This window comes from Lycium ferocissimum, chromosome 3 (genome assembly GCF_029784015.1).
Source record: "Lycium ferocissimum isolate CSIRO_LF1 chromosome 3, AGI_CSIRO_Lferr_CH_V1, whole genome shotgun sequence".
In the NCBI taxonomy this organism is placed as follows: Eukaryota; Viridiplantae; Streptophyta; class Magnoliopsida; order Solanales; family Solanaceae; genus Lycium; species Lycium ferocissimum.
The window spans coordinates 13,133,691-13,152,475 of NC_081344.1; the positions used below are offsets into that span (position 1 = coordinate 13,133,691).

At 35.3% G+C, this 18,785-nt stretch overlaps 1 pseudogene; it reads right to left on the bottom strand.

The window, feature by feature from the left end:
• Positions 1-12,518: 12,518 nt before the first annotated feature.
• On the bottom strand, positions 12,519-17,090 carry LOC132049771 (jasmonate-induced oxygenase 4-like; annotated as a pseudogene).
• Positions 17,091-18,785: the final 1,695 nt, after the last annotated feature.

Genomic DNA, 18,785 nt, shown 5'->3' on the forward strand with positions numbered 1-18,785 from the left:
GCTGCAGTGCTTGAACAAAACTTGAGGTCGTTGGGGCTTAAATGCCTAAAAAAATGTGCTATGTCAATGCCTCGTGACACTCCACAAGAGTTGAATTTTGCTCTTAACCGTTTTCGCGAAAAGAACAATCGGATGAAAATACGTTGCCTAAGGGTAGAATATGGTCAACATGGTTACGCAAGATTCAGATCCAAGTGGGATTCGGACTGTGAGATGTTCGATGAAGATTAATATTTTTTTTAAAATAAAGTAAGTAAGTAGGGTCATAATGACCACCCCCCGAGGGTACTTGGGGGTTTCCATCTATATAAGTAGTCTTTCATTTGTTATTAGACTACAACATTTTCAATGTCGAGTAGTAGAAATGTAGATTGGTCTTTATTCCTTCCAAAGGATTCGAATAGCGATGGTGATGATAGTTCAAATCATAGCAGCTATTCCAGTAAATCAAGTTTTCTTAATAACAATGATTTCCAACTAGACTATATGAAACCCCACCTTCTTATAAAGCGTAATGATGATTTTTGCAGGGTGAAATATTCAGATCCACAAGAATATTATTGCTGGTTACGTCGAGAATGGGCGCATCGGCTTGCCGAATCAGAGCATCTTGTTCGTGACTTGAAAAATCTCAACGCTCAAATCCCAACAAGGTACTCAATAACCATGCCTCGAGTAGGTCCAGAAACTTGCGAGCTTGCCGTACAAAGGATTAGAAAAGAAAAAAACAGAATGCTAGCAAGACATTATAGATTTTACATGCTTTAGTTGGCCGAAGAACAAGCATCATCAACAAGTAGAGAATTAACATCTACAGAAAAAGATGTCTTAAGAAACCCAAAATATTGTTCTGAGGACGATATTGAGGACTTCTATTCTGATGATGATTAGGGGTTGTTTTGGTTCACTCTATTAGATTTTGGGTAATTTATGTTTCGGACTCGTGCGGTTAATTTGTATTTTTAGTTTATGATGAAGTCACCAATTTGAATATTTTTAGTATGTTTTTAATTTGCGTTGATTGTTATAGTCTATTATTAGTTTAAATAATCTTCTTAAGACAAAGTACATAAAAATAATAAACAACAGAAATAAAGTACATAAAAATAACAAAATAAATAGAAAATACATAGAAAAATAAATTACATAGAAATATTAAACTTAATAAACAAAATATATAGAAATAATAAACAACAACAACAACATAGCACAAATAGTCTTCCAAAATTTCAGTTTTTCTTTCAAATCATTTTCCTCTTTCTCTAAGGTTGGCCTTGAGAAAACTTTATTTTTTTTTTATTCTTTTAGCAACACCTCCAAAAGGTCAATCTTTTCTTTAGCTTCCATAAGCTTAAATTGCAAGTCAAACTTCATGGTATCTCTTGAGATACGTGAAGTTGCGGTATCTCTATCAACAGGAGCCTTTTTAATCTTCGCCGCCACCGTTTTATCCACGGGAATTATATCTTCCCAACGAAAATGTTTGTAACCGCCCATATCCTATAAACATTACAAGAAAATCAGTTTTTAAACGTGTAATATGTAGATAATGTGAAAATAATTTAAACCCTAAAAAAATGTAAAAACACTTACTTCGGGCACTTTACAACGCCAAAAACTACTCCCGCATTATCTTCGGTCCTTGACGTTTTTAGCTTACAATAACGACCACAATCACAAACATCGAGTTCTATAGTAAAGTTTGACGTTTCAGAGCTTTGAGACATGATTTTTTTTGGGGGGGGGGGGGGGGGGGGGGGCGCTAAAGTATGTTGAAAGAGTGAAAATTGAGGAGGTGAAGAAGAGTAGCTTGGAAAAAAAAACTGGACGGAATTTATTGAAGGCCTTCTGCGCACTAAATTAGTGCGAAATAGGGCAAAACTCCAAAATTACAGTTTGGTCTTATTGAGCACTAATTTTATGCGCAAAAGGTAGTTTGGTTCTTTTCTTATTTAGCAGGGTATTTTGGTAACTTTAGACAATTTTTGTGTTAAAAAAAGTTGCGAACTCGTCATACTTGTGTGAGGCACTAATTTACTTGACAAATGTACAAATTTGGGTGCCACTTCATAGTCTCCATCTCTCCTCTGCCAAACTCCACCTAGATCTTCTTCCTCCCATTCCTCCATTAATATGTTCTCATTTCTCTTCTACCAGACTTTGTAGTTCATATGTACTACTAAGTACTAATTGGAACAACAATTTAATGACTACATTCAACACAAAGTTTCATGCTCCTCCCCTTTTCCAACACCCTGCCCTAAAAAAGAATTCCTCCATCAGTTCCCTAATGCATTAGAAAAAAGCAAAAACAACTGATGGTATTCCCTATAATTAAAATGTTCTTATTAAAGTAGCAAACTCAAAACCCTACTGACCACAAAATATCGATTCAAAATCCACTGTCAAAAAACCCTAGCTAATCACAATTTAACTAAAATTCCCAAAAAGCGTTCTCTATATTTAAACCTTTGAGATACAAAACATTAATCTAAATCATGTTAAATAAAATGAAGAAATAAAAAATTGCTCAAGAATTTAGTTTTTTTCCCCATAAAATAATTGAACAAATAGAGAAAGAAACTAATCTGAAAGAGGAATGAAAAATAAAGATTAATGGTATGAATGAAACAAGGAAGAAGATAAAAAGAAGGGGAAAGTCAAATAAGATGAACCAAGGAATTAGGGGAGATTGGCAGAGGGGAGAGAGAGTCTTTGAAAGTGGGACCCAAATTTATACATATGTCAAGTAAATAAGTGCCTCACACAAATACGACTTGGCATGTGAGGCACATAGTAAAACTTTTTGAAATGAACATAATATCGTGTCACACCCCAATCTTCTAGGGTGTGATGGGCACCCGACCCTTACTTAGGGCCGAGCGAACCCTCTTACTAACGTAACACTCGTAGCTACATTGGGCCTTTAGCCAAATCATAAATACATAGCGGTAGTTTTTTTTTTTTTTTTTTTTTTTTTTTTTTTTTTTTTTTTCCGGAAAGGCAAACACGCTTTTCATACTTTTCCAAATCAAACAAAAACTGCCACGTGTAATACTTTTAATACAATGCACAACAATACAACGGCTTATGGAGCCGCTCACGACTGACATCTTATACCCACGACACTGTCTGCAAAGTCTCTAACTGCGATTAGAAATCATAGCACAGACGTACGTAACTACCGGCAACTCTCCAGGGCGAATGAGCTTGCCAACATTGCCGGGTCATCTTTTATAATGGCTCCTACTCGCTTGGCCGTACCGCGCGGCATGAAACGCAGCCCCCGAAGAGCGGGGCCGTACGAGCAATGTACCGAGTATGTAAGGCATGAATAGTAGCATAGTAAAGAGATATAACGTACGAATAGTAACATCTCGCTACATTTATCCTTTATCATTCGTACGTACGCCGAATACGTATCGCTCTCCCTCCCCCCTTCCCCTACGTATCCCAACATGTCATACAATGCACATTCGGTGTTTCTTATTCTTGTACATAGGAAATAGATACCTTTCGGAAAACGGTACTTTTTACTCACATTTACGTACGCCGACCCATCGCTCTCCCACCCCCTCCCCAACAAAGGTCCCAAGTATGTCATATATTACATATATATATCGTCACATAAATGTACGCCGCGTACGGCTCTCCCATATCCCGCGTCCGGCATCCCGCGTCCGGATGATAAGCCACCGAATCGTGGACACAAATGCTTGCCCTTCCCCACTCCCCATATACATATACATTCATCAACATCATGTATCATATACATTTATCATATAAGCAATATGCATGAGATTCCAAGAAAAGTCATGTATCAATCGGAGCGACATAAGTGGTAACATCCGATTGCATTATGGAATAATCGGGATCATCGTGTCCCACCTTGGAGGAACGAGCGTTATAAGGTGAAACCGTCAAGGAAATATAATACCAGTCATCACTTGGGCACGCAAAACAAGTTTCGGGTCAATCCGGTTCAAAGATAAGAAAGTTATGAGCGTTTGAAGTATGTAACCTTTAAGATAGTCATTATCCAAAAATAGCTTAACATTTCATATCGTCGTATTCATGGTAAAGACATATCCTTGGCATGTTCTTCATAGACGTTTCTTCATATCGGGCGTCATCATTGTCATCATAAAGCCATAGTCGTCGTTTTAGTCATAAAAACTATCAAAAACGTAAAACTTGAATTTTTGAAGAAAAATGAATATTTTTGAAAACATTTATAAACTTTTAAGAGGAAAAATCATGTTTTGAAATCATAATTTCTAACTTGAATTTAAGGACGTTATGGGAGCGTTCATAAAGTCGCAATGTATGATTCATGCCATAGAAAGAAAAGGGACGAGCCTTAACATACCTGCGCCGCGCCTTACTAGCTACGCTTGTTCGTCCAAACTTGATAGTCTACATGCAAGAAGATCGATACTATCGTTAGATTCATCGACATATACTTGTCTTAATCTTTCAAGTACATTCACTTATGGTCTGCCAAAATTTCGGCAGCATCTCCCCTGTAAGTATACCACCCCCGAGAATCTAACTCAGCTCAATTCATCAATCAACAACAATCCGAGAATTCAACTCGGCCAAACCAACAACAATACCAACAATCTTACCAACAACATTCCATTTATATTCAATTCCATTCAATTCAATTCAATTCAATTCAATTTGCATAATATTCCGTCGAATCAATCGACATACTACTTCACCCGAAACCTTCAAATTTAACAACAACCACACATTTCATTATCATCTATGTTCATTAACTTCAACCACATTCCTCATTCAACGTCACATGACCCATAACGACAACAACTAGAATATCGAATTACATTAATTGACACTAACTTACCAAAACACCCATTTCGACCATAATCTCTCCATTACATGTCTTCATGCATTTTTATTCATTTATCTACATTCCAACAACAACAACATATTTTCCTCTTTCAAATTCAATCACCTTAACCCAACTTTCGATCCTCCAAGCCATTTAATTCTTATTTTTACCTTATAGAATCTACCATAACAACAATCAACTATTAAATAAAACTAATCTATCACTTCTACACTACACTACCCCATTCGGCCACCACCACTACATGCATGCTTGCATGAATTTTCATCCATTTCTACACATTACAATAACAACCAATACGTTACATAAAATTAATTCATTCTTTCTATACCACACATCACACACACGGCCAACACTATGCACACGGTCACAACTCCAACATGCATGTTTTCATGTTTTTCACCCACTTCTCCATACTACAACATGTACCAAACATCACAACACATAAATAAAGATTGAATACATACCTTTCTCACTTAACTTTCCTTGCTTGGTTAGACTCCCAACTTGCGCAACAAGGGTTCTACTTCCTCCAACAATTACTCCATGTTAAAGAGGACGTGTCAATTAGTAGAGAAGCTCGGGGAAAATAATTTTTCCTCTCCAATTTCCACGGGCGTCCAATTTGAGAGCCCCTTTGGCCGTGACTCTCTCTCTCTCTCTTTTTTTTTTTTTTTTTTCTTTCTTTCTTTCTTTCTCTCCTTCTTAAAATATGATCACCCTCTATATATATATATATATGCATATTTGCATGCATGTGAGGGGCACACATGCCCCCTCTCTAGATTTTTCTTTTCTTTCTTTTATTTTCTAGAATTCTCCTCCATTTTTTTCTTGAAATTTCCTTAAGTAAAAGATGGCTTCTTTGTCATCATTCTCATCCCCTTTTTTTTTTTCCGGCCACATGGCCTTTTCAAGACATTTCTTGAACACTCGTGAAATGACCATTTTGCCCCTAGCCTTTCCACATTATTCCCATGATGCCACTTCGTGAATTTCCTCTTTTTTTTTTTCGCCCCCAACCTTTCTCAATATTCCATATCAACCATATTCCTAAATAATGTTAATAACCCACTTGCGCATTAAAATAGTTTTGGAAAACGATCTTACCTTCCACATTCCACGACTTCTTCGAAACGTCCGAGCGCACGAAATATGGGCTATAACATCCTCCCCCCCTTTAGAACATTCGCCCTCGAATGTTCGATTGACCTTATGGGCGTCATAATACTACGGGAGGGTTCCGTTTATAGCTGTTCTTTCCTTTATGCCCGTTTCTTATCCTTTGCCTCGTTTTCCTTATAATCGAACTCCTTGACCTTTTCATGAGTCCTTGTTCGATATCATGGGTTTTCTAATTTGCTGGACCAACACATTACCCTTGTCTTTCTCAGACCATCTCTTTTCTATTACTGTTCACCACCACACCTTAACGGGGACCATGTTTGAGTACGCAATCTTTACTTAACGATCCAATGCGGCTGTAGGCTATTCCTTTATCCTCAGGTCTATCTCTTAGTATACTCATTGTTATTTCTCTTCTACTTTTCTCCCAAGTATTCTTGCGACACACCGATATATTTTTGTGTTCCGATTCCAAGCTAATAGATTTCCCCCTTTTTTTTTTGGTATTTGATAGTGTGGCGATTCCTTTTTAGGTCTAATATAATATGGTCTCCCCCCCTTTAAGGGGCTCCTTATACCAACAATCTTTCTATGAAGTCTTCGTTTATACCTCGTTTCTCATCTTTCTTCTAACTCCATGCCTAGTATCCCGGAAACTTTCTTATCCTAAGTTTTCTTTTACCTTCCACCTACGTCATCCTTTTGTCCACATTCCCATCCACTATTCGTCCTTTCACTTCCTTAGTTCACTTGTTCGTAATTCTTCCTTGACTGCGCATTTGTGATGTAGCTGTGTATCCATATCTCTTCCTATCCTAGTTACTATTCCTTTAGTCTCGCTTATCCAAAATCGGTCCTCGAGCCTCGTACACTCCGCTCCTGTCTCTCCCCTTTTTTTTTTTTTTATCATGCTCTATCCCTCTTCACATGCCTACTTTGAGTTCTTATCCAAACAATCTTGCGCTTTGCTGGTAATTTCTCTCGGGAGCCTCCTTTACTGAGGTCTCTTACCTTTCACTTTCTTCCGACACTTTATTTTCTTTGTTTTCCACTAACGCACTCTCTTTCCTTTCCAACTATCACCATATTAGACCCTCCAGCCTTAGTCCATAACAAAATAATGACAGCTTTCCTCGTAGCCCTTATATCGTCCACTTTTGCTGTCACTTGGGCTTCGATTCCCTCACTTGACTAATGCCTTCCTTACCGTGGCGCCGGTTGCTGGGGCTCCCGTATCTATCGATATAATCATGTGTAAAGTATTCTTACACAAATATATACATATATATATATATATATATATATATATATATATATATATATATATATATATATATATATATACTATCAACTAACCCATAAAGTACTTCCAAACACTATTCAAGCCTATCCTAATTCCAAGTTATGGCCGTAATGCATTTTGTCTCTCTTCACCGAGTTAGTCTGCCTCGTCTCACGCGATCTCTTAGGGTTTCCAGCTATTCCATATACTCGAATTTACTTTAAGCTATCCTAGCTTCTCATTTGTCTCGTATGTCTGAATATGTAAAATTTCCTGCAAACTTCCCAGGGGGTCACCCATCCTCCCACCTGAGCACGCTTAACCTCGAAACTTTGCCGGAATCCGATGCCTTAAGGCTGGTATTTTCGCGTCCGTTTCCTCACATGGCCTTTATTACATGTTCTGGATCAAATCGAAGTCTTACAGCTTCCGAAACATTTTCGTAATACGTCCTTTCTTTTACAATTACCATTTTACCCTTTTCTGTTCCCAATACTTACTTCCCTCCCGGGTATGGTTACTTTCGTCCGGTTCCCCTCTTCAAGTAGCAGAACAAATATATCGTCCTAATCTTACCTTTTCCGACCTTTCGTATCATTACTCACCTTTTTTCCGTCGACGCTTTGGCCTCGCGAGGTCAACAATTAGTGTAAGGAATCTTATTTCCTATGACTTGGCTCGTCGCACGATCTAATGACGTAAAGAAGGTCAACCATTCCTAGATGCCCCGCAGCCTCCTCGTTTATAAATGTGGCCGCTTCACACCATAAACAGACTCTCTACCGGACACGACTTTGCACAACCCTTGGACCGACCTCGCTCGATACCACTTTGTCACACCCCAATCTTCAGTGTGTGATGGGCACCGACCCTTACTAGGGCCGAGCGAACCTCTTACTAACGTAACACTCGTAGCTACAACGGGCCTTTAGCCAAATCATAAATACATAGCGGTAGTTTTTTTTTTTTTTTTCCTTTTTTTTTTTTTTTTTTTTTTTTTTTCCGAAAGGCAAACACGCTTTTCATACTTTTCCAAATCAAACAAAAACTGCCACGTGTAATACTTTTAATACAATGCACAACAATACAACGGCTTATGGAGCCGCTCACGACTGACATCTTATACCCACGACACTGTCTGCAAAGTCTCTAATCGCGATTAGAAATCATAGCACATGTACGCCGACTCGGCAACTCTCCGTGGCGAATGGAGCTTGCCAACATTGCCGGGTCATCTTTTATAATGGCTCCTACTCGCTTGGCTGTACCTGCGCGGCATGAAACGCAGCCCCCGAAGAAAGGGGGTCAGTACGAGCAATGTACTGAGTATGTAAGGCATGAATAGTAGCATAGTAAAGAGATATAACGTATGAATAGTAACATCTCAGTTAAACAGTATCCTTTTATCATCTGTACAGACGCCGAATACATCGGCTCTCCCTCCCCCCTTCCCCACAGTATCCCAACATGTCATACAATGCACATTCGGTGTTTCTTATTCTTGTACATAGGAAACAGATACCTTTCGGAAAACGATACTTTTTACTCACATTTACAGACGCCGAATTCATCGGCTCTCCCACCCCCCTCCCCAACAGTGTCCCAAGTATGTCATATTACATATATATATCGTCACATAAACAGACGCCGCGTACGGCTCTCCCATATCCCGCGTCCGGCATCCCGCGTCCGGATGATAAGCCACCGAATCGTGGACACAATGTTCTTCCCCACTCCCCATATACATATACATTCATCAACATCATGTATCATATACATTTATCATATAAGCAATATGCATGAGATTCCAAGAAAAGTCATGTATCAATCGGAGCGACATAAGGTCAGTAACATCCGATTGCATTATGGAATAATCGGGATCATCGTGTCCCACCTTGGAGGAACGAGCGTTATAAGGTGAAACCGTCAAGGAAATATAATACCAGTCATCACTTGGGCACGCAAAACAAGTTTCGGGTCAATCCGGTTCAGCATAAGAAAGTTATGAGCGTTTGAAGTACAGAACCTTTAAGATAGTCATTATCCAAAAATAGCTTAACATTTCATATCGTCGTATTCATGGTAAAGACATATCCTTGGCATGTTCTTCATAGACGTTTCTTCATATCGGGCGTCATCATTGTCATCATAAAGCCATAGTCGTCGTTTTAGTCATAAAAACTATCAAAAACGTAAAACTTGAATTTTTGAAGAAAAATGAATATTTTGAAAACATTTATAAACTTTTAAGAGGAAAATCATGTTTTGAAATCATAATTTCTAACTTGAATTTAAGGACGTTATGGGAGCGTTCATAAAGTCGCAATGTATGATTCATGCCATAGAAAGAAAAGGGACGAGCCTTAACATACGCGCGCGCGCCTTACTAGCTACGCTTGTTCGTCCAAACTTGATAGTATACATGCAAGAAGATCGATACTATCGTTAGATTCATCGACATATACTTGTCTTAATCTTTCAAGTACATTCACTTATGGTCTGCCGAAATTTCGGCAGCATCTCCCCTGTAAGTATACCACCCCCGAGAATCTAACTCGGCTCAATTCATCAATCAACAACAATCCGAGAATTCAACTCGGCCAAACCAACAACAATACCAACAATCTTACCAACAACATTCCATTTATATTCAATTCCATTCAATTCAATTCAATTCAATTCAATTAAATTCGCATAATATTCCGTCGAATCAATCGACATACTACTTCACCCGAAACCTTCAAATTTAACAACAACCACACATTTCATTATCATCTATGTTCATTAACTTCAACCACATTCCTCATTCAACGTCACATGACCCATAACGACAACAACTAGAATATCGAATTACATTAATTGACACTAACTTACCAAAACACCCATTTCGACCATAATCTCTCCTTACATGTCTTCATGCATTTTTATTCATTTATCTACATTCCAACAACAACAACAACATATTTTCCTCTTTCAAATTCAATCACCTTAACCCAACTTTCGATCCTCCAAGCCATTTAATTCTTATTTTTACCTTATAGAATCTACCATAACAACAATCAACTATTAAATAAAACTAATCTATCACTTCTACACTACACTACCCCATTCGGCCACCACACACACATGCATGCTTGCATGAATTTTCATCCATTTCTACACATTACAATAACAACCAATACGTTACATAAAATTAATTCATTCTTTCTATACCACACATCACACACACGGCCAACACTATGCACACGGTCACAACTCCAACATGCATGTTTTCATGTTTTTCACCCACTTCTCCATACTACAACATGTACCAAACATCACAACACATAAATAAAGATTGAATACATACCTTTCTCACTTAACTTTTCTTGCTTGGTTAGACTCCCAACTTGCGCAACAAGGGTTCTACTTCCTCCAACAATTACTCCATGTTAAAGAGGACGTGTCAATTAGTAGAGAAGCTCGGGGAAAATAATTTTTCCTCTCCAATTTCCATGGGCAGTCCGGCCAGCCCCTTTGGCCGTGACTCTCTCTCTCTCTTTTTCTCTTTTTTTTTTTTCTTTCTTTCTTTCTTTCTTTCTTTCTTTCTCTCCTTCTTAAAATATGATCACCCCTCATATATATATATATATGCATATTGCATGCATGTGAGGGGCACATGCCCCCTCTCTAGATTTTTCTTTTCTTTCTTTTATTTTCTAGAATTCTCTTCCATTTTTTTCTTGAAATTTCCTTAAGTAAAAGATGACTTCTTTGTCATCATTCTCATCCCCTTTTTTTTTTTTTTCGGCCACATGGCCTTTTCAAGACATTTCTTGAACACTCGTGAAATGACCATTTTGCCCCTAGCCTTTCCACATTATTCCCATGATGCCACTTCGTGAATTTCCTCTTCTTTTTTTTTCGCCCCCAACCTTTCTCAATATTCCATATCAACCATATTCCTAAATAATGTTAATAACCCACTTGCGCATTAAAATAGTTTTGGAAAACGATCTTACCTTCCACATTCCACGACTTCTTCGAAACGTCCGAGCGCACGAAATATGGGCTATAACATATCGGGTATCACAATGAAATAGATTGACGTATATTGATCCTTGGGATAATTGCACTTTTCGTTCCATAGTTATTGACGAGTTCTAGTTTTGGTCCTTATAATATTTGTTTAAATACATTTAACCTTCCATTAATTAAGATGTATTGCTTTTGCCTATTCATATAAAAAATACTCCATCCGTTTTAAAAAGATTGTCCTCTTTTTGACTTGGCACAAAGTTTAAGAAATAAAGGAAGACTTTTGAAATGTGTGATCCAAAACAAGCCTTAGATATTTGTATGGCTGTAAATCATCTCATAAGTTAAATTGTTTCTAAATATAGAAAGAGGACAATCTTTTTGGGACAGATTAAAAAGAAAAGGAGGACAATCTTTTTGGGACAGAAGGAGTATGTGATATTTAGCTAGAGTATTTTTAAAATGATATCACTGTCAAATATAATCCGTACAAATTTAACATAATACACCAATTTTTGAATGATTTAGCATTTAGTAATTCGTTAAATTTGTGAAGATCTACAATTTGAGTGATCAAAAGTGCACATATCAATTAATTGAAGGTTAAATGTGTTTAACCAAAAATCATAATGATCAAAATTAGATTTCTTGGATATTTGAGGGACTAAAAATGCTAACGTTCCTTCATTCTTTTCATTTTCATTTTAAGGTGAGAGGATATGAGGAGGAGGAGAAGTTCGAATATCACCTGGCCATCATTGTCAAACAATCAACAATCACATGAACAATTACAACTAAATATTTAAATACTCTCCCGTTTTATTTTACTTGGCTCTTATACTGTAAAAAATGCTATTTACTTATCTGTTCAATTTAGTAAATCAAGAGAAATTTATTATGTTCTTCCAAGACTATCCTTATCATTAAATAACTCCATAATTAAGTACTTGTAGTCAAATTTAGAGTTTCAAAGCATAATTTTTTTATTTTTTTTAATTACATAGGGGTTAGGGGAAGGGAAAATGGGGAAGGAGATTATAATGTGGGGATTCGAACCTCATCAATAAGGTGAAAGTTCAGTTAGCCAACTAACTGAGCTACTAGATCCTTACTTTCCAAGCATAATTAATAAAGTTAGTTTAGTAAAATAAATCTCTAATAAATACTTTCTTAAGGAGAGTGTCAAGTCAACATGAGGCAGATAAATGAAACGGAGGGAGTAATTAGGAGTACCATTTGGCTATTGACGAGATGAATGTAACAGATTTCACCAAGGAAAGTGAATAAATGCGCAAAATGGTACATATTATCTTCTTGTTCATTATTACAAGAAAGTAAAATCTCAGCCAGCAGATAGGGTATTTTACTATGTTGTTTATAACCAATTGGCATATACACACAGTAATAACTTCCTAAATAGTACTCTATATATAGAAGATAAAAGGTAATATAATTAAATTATCTTGGGGATTTTAGTGATTCAACTTGAGATTTTCCACTAGGTCCTTTGGTTCTAATAAAAGCTCGATACTTATTGAACGTCGTTGGTAAATATAATGCTGGTCGATCTTCCGTCACAAGTTCATCTGCAGGTTTGATGAGTATATCACCTCCTGGATTGTAGAAGAATGCTAGAGAAACACGTTCTTTTGCTGAATTAACGATCACTCGATGTTCCACGCTCTTGTAGATTGCATTGCTTAATACCTGCATGCAGTCATTATGAAAATTAGGCTCGTAAAATGCAGGTAGAAAGTAGATGAAATACCACCATATTCAAAATTAAGTATGGTATAATTTAGACTATTTTAAAGGTGCGTTTGTACAACAATATTCACGTATATAATGATGGAAAATCTTGTCAAGATAACAACATGTGTCGAAAAAGAATTTAACTTCTATATAGTATGTACTGTCGGCGACGTAAAGGAATTTGTATACTGTCACCTAGAAGGTAATAAAAAATCACTATCGATAACAGTGGGATTAGGAATTTGGAAAAAGTTTAAGCTCTATGCATGGTGTTAACAGTATTTACACAACCAGATTGCCTACTAGAAGGTAATTACATGTAAATCTGAAATATTTTTATAATAATTAGCATTAATCATTAAAATTGGTAACAAAAAAAATGATAACTAACTTGATATAATAAATTGAACTACACAAATAATGTAAAAAATCTTTACTCAGTGTATATAATTTAACCATCAATAAAATCGAGCGTGAAAATTTCTTGCTAAAATACATGATTGGACGACTTACATAGATCCTTGTCCGGCCCCGCTTCTTTATCCCGCACATACGATCTTAATTGCATCGGGCTGCCCCCAAACCCCCCGCCCTTTTTTTTTTTCCAAAAAGTAAAGTATACTTATAATATAAAAGAATTTTACAATGTCAATATATGTAAGTTAAATTGGTCGATGTTATGAGATCCCAAGTCAATTTTCTTTACCTTAAGAAAAAAAAAGTGATACATACCTGAATTTGATCTCCAATGTTGACAACAAAGGCATTAGGAACAGGTTTAACAGTTAGCCAGTCATTGCCACGGCGGACTTGGAGGCCGGCGACATCGGTGTCAGGGAGGAGAAGTGTCATGCCACCAGGATCAGAGTGTGAAGAGAGGCCCAGTGTTAGGTCTGGTTGTGGACATTTTGGGTAAAAATTTACCCTTAAACATGCACCTATTTCTTTGTCTCCTCCAAACTTATTGTGTAGATAATCCTCACTTAATCCCAGGTTTATTGATAAGATCTTTGTTAATCTTTCACATAGTTTCACTACTTCTTCTCCATATTCAGCAACAACTTTCCTGGGTGGTCACAAACAACCATAACAAAAAGAGCAGAATAAAGTTAATTAATTGTAATCGACAAAATGTACGTATATCACCGGGGAAATTTCATGGTTACATAATTAATACTTTCTCTGTCTTAATTTACGTGATATAGTTTATTGAAATTAAAGAAGAGTTTAAGAGATAAAAGAAAACTTTTGAAACTTGTGATCTAAACAAGTCATATATATTTGTGTGGTTGTAAAACATTTCATTAGAGGTAAAAGGAGAAGTTTTAAGTTAAATTATTTCTAAATATAAAAATATATCATTTTTTTTTTAACAGACTAAAAAAGAAAGTGTAGTTTTTTTTCACCAATATCTAATTTAAAAATCACAAAATTTTGTCCTTTCAAACACAAAAATCGAATATGCCGAATTTTTTTAATTCCAGTGGTAATACTTTTTTGATATTTTCGGCAACAACTTTCGTGGGTGGTCATAACCAAAAAAAGAAAAGCTAATTAGAAGTATTGTGATCGACAAAACGTACGCACGTATATGACCACGTTTGACATGTTTTTCAGGAAAATTAATTTTATTTTTTCTAAAGGACAAGATAGTTGAGAGACAGCAACCTGCACTGAATTTACCAACAAACCAAGGACCACTGTCCCAAACTAACGTATACATGGTTGAGAAACTCTGTCATGTGGACTCAAGCGAATACCATGGACGCAGCGCAACGGACCAACTTTTAGATGAGCTAAATTTTAGCGGATTTCATGAAAAATTCAAACTTGAACGGATTGAATAGGTCATATTTTCATGAGTTAATTTTGCCATCTCTAATGACGACCCGTCTATCTAGACATATCCTTTCCATAAAAAATCTTTCAATTTTTTGAAAATATGCTACTATTGTCTCATAATTTATGTGATACATTTTTCTTTTTATTTCTATAAAAAAATTATATATATATAATTTAACTTCGTAAATTTTAATTTTAGATATTTTATTTTATCATTAATGAAATAATTTATAATCACATAAATATTTATAATATATTTTAAATTACAAATTTCAAACTTCTTTTTTCTTTCTTAAATTACATAGTTATTTAGTTAAAGTGAATCACATAATTATAAAGGGAATACTACTTGGTAATCCTATTTAATACTGGTAAAGATCCTTGCTAAGTAGGCGTTTGGACATGAGATTTAAACTATGGTTTGAAACCATGATATAAAACAGCGTTTGGACATGCATTTCATCTCATGGTTGGAAATTTCAAATCATCCAAAAAGACATGATTTGGGGTTTCAAACCATGGGTTCAAAATTTTTAAATATAAAACTTAATTCATAAGTTTATATTTTGTAAAAAAAAAAAAGACTCATAAGTTGATAAATATTTTTAACAATTACTCCCACCAACCATTTACCAACATCACTAACTTCCACCAACCTTTATTTATGTCTATCATGTGGGAGGATTATATTAAAGAGTAGTTACATTACTATTCATGTTAATTTTTTTTATTGAAATAAAGTTTGATCAATTGATGTTGTATTTTTTAGAAAGGTCTTCTAATAGCGTATTAATTTTGTTATGAACTATGACTTGTTCATTTGGTAAAATTGTATAAGAATTGAGAATATTTTAATTATTTTCACAACTTGTGAAATTTTTATATCTATAAGAAAAAATTCAAATTAGATATCCAAACATGATTTTAAATTAAAGTTTTATCTCATGATTTCAAATTATGAGAAACGGCTCCTTAACAAAAAGAAGAACATAGGGAAAAGTAAAAAAGAAAAAGGGTTAACAAGCCTTAAAAAACATGTACGGATCAGTAAAGTCTAACCACGCCGACATGTGAGAATGTGTAAAGTCGCATATCTATACATACACTGTTGGTTCTAAGTACTAATATTGTTAAGAACTAGGTGGACACGCATTTACTCCTTTAATTTATTTAAAATATATTTACGTTGTTTTTAAGGATATATTCGCTACTCTCCCCTAAGAAGTTTGATTGGATACGATATTAAAAAAATAATGAATATTTTTCAAAATTATATTTTAGAACAAATTTTAAATATTTATTTGATTATAAAATCATCTTATTAAAAGTAAAATAAATTATTTCTACATAAAAGAAAATAAAAAGTTTCTAGGATAAGAGTAATGTAGTAAAAATACACTTTTATCTACGAGTTCTTAAACGGCTCGTAAAGGTAAAAGTGGACAAATAATATGGAACAGTGGGAGTATTTTTTAAGATAAACTAAAAACGAAAGTAAGACACCTAAATTGAGACGGAGGGAGTAGAATTTTTTAAAAATTTAAAATAAAATCTACATATTTAAAATTACGTAGTAAGTATTATAAGTCATAATAATTAATAATTTAAAATATGAAAAATATTTTACTCTTGAATAGAAAGTTGCCACATAAATTGAGACAACTTACAACCAAAAGTTTACCTGCATGCAATGGGACTTTTTGACTCATTTTTTCTCATCCCTCAAGGGCTCAGGAAGATAATGAAGGAAGAAATAATCACTCCAGTCCAATTTGCCACCTTTCTCCACTCCAAGTCTACTTCCAATTTTCATAAGTAACCGGAGAAACGAATTTTTTTTCTTTCTCTTCCAACGGAAGAAAAGAAAAAAATCGGGATTGGATTTTTATTAACAAATGTGGAATTTTTAACGCCGTGAAAACTATTTTTTTTTTTTAAAGGGAAGAAAACCCATTTTTTAAATATGGAAAATTGAATTTTTTATTTAAATTTGGATTTTCTAAATCGGATGACTTTTTTTTCAAGGTCAATCAACGGAATATTAATATTTTCTTCCTTAACATGGGATGTTGTCTCCTTGAAACGAGGTCTGTCTACTGGACGTTTTACGAACCGGCTGGGGATTTCTCGAATGCCACTTTCGGATAGTGCTTGGACTCGGACAATTGGCTCAGGCCAGCTTTGCAAGCAATTAATCATTATATTTAAAGTGTCACTAAAAATAATTTATCATGAAAATCTAATTATATTATACACGAGGCTATATAATGTAGCTAGCCTTTTAAGAATATTGTCAGTAGATGTCGTACAAGTTATTAAGTTGTGGTTGTAATGGACCTTTCGGAAAGTAAGAGAAAGGAACGGGGATTCTAGAGCTCTAAAAGTTGCGAGTTGTGGACAAGGTTGAAGTGGGACGATAATGATGAAAAGAATAACGAAGTTGACGTGAACTTGAGAACGTGATTTTCATGGGGGGTTTAATTTAAAGCCATATATAGTTTGGAGAGTTATTTAAGGAGATTTTATGCTACGTGTATACACGTATTGCATACAACAGACAAGAGAGGTTTAGATTATGCAAATGAAGAGTTTATATTATGTCACTGCTAAAAACAAAGGGAGAGTAGTAGTTAGTAGTTAAGGTTTGTGAAGATGTGGAGACATATTTATACGCACAAACAAAAGAGTTTGGTTATATAGCGCCGTGATGATCTTGACTTGTTCTATGTGACTGTGTCCTCACATAATGCTAGTGGAATGGTAGCCTTAATGGAGGAGTATACTAATTAATATGATTTGGTCAAACTTCTTTGTTTAGAAGACAAATGAATACTTTAATTAAGACACCTGTTAAATATGCCTGAAATGTTAAAAGTACTTTTACAAGAAGCAAGCCATGTCAACTTTGCATTTTAGGAGTAAAATAATAGGGGTATGCATGTTAAGGTTAAACCATTTTGCAAATATAAAATTTAGAACTGACCACCCTCCCCCACCCAAAAAGAAAAGAGAAAGAGCCAAATAAATTAGAGGAAAGTTGGACTTATATTATTTTGGCCTAGTTCAAGTATATTGGCCCATTATGTGACTTTCATGACCCCTTAAAATTTCTTACTTGGGGCATTTAATTATAGGTGATGTTTTAGTTTTAAAATTGAAGAGAGGTGATTCAAGTTTTAATTATTGAGTAGAGGTGACTAAATTTGATTAGTGATTAAGGGGCTTTGAGCTTGCCCAATAGTTTCATTTTTGACACTTTGGCCCTCTATTTTATTTTTAATACTTTGCCCTCAAGTTTTATTTTTAACACTTTGACCCTAAACTTTACTTTTAACACTTTGCTCCAAAGTTTTATTTTTAACACTTTGACCCAACCACTATAAACCCTAAAATACAAAAATCGGAAAAAAAAAAAATCCTCTTCAGCGTCGTTTCCTCCATTTTTGTTCTTCCCATCTGTTCTTCGTGCTGCTTTCTTCTTCTTCTTCTTCTTCTTCTTCTTCTTCTTCATCCGCCATTGCTCAAGAAAAAAAATCATCCGATTTTACAATTTTTTGATTGAATGTCATTGGTGTAGCACTGGCATTACTTCATAAGTGTTTTCGGATCCCGTGGTAAGTTAAACAATCTGCGTTTCTTTCAATTGTTCATCCGGGTATAGTTGCCTTATTTGCCGATATTCCCAGTATTCGTAGTTACAAAGAAGATAGTTGTTGCAACAAGTTCTAAAGTTGTTGTGTAAGAGCTTCGAACTTTTGCATCATTTGTTGTAGTCCTAGTGTTTCGCAAGAGAGTTGTCGATAAATTATGAAGTTGTTGCAACAACATTTACTAATCTGTAGCAACAATTGCAAAAAATGTGAATAAATAATTTACAACAGCTGTTGTACTTTA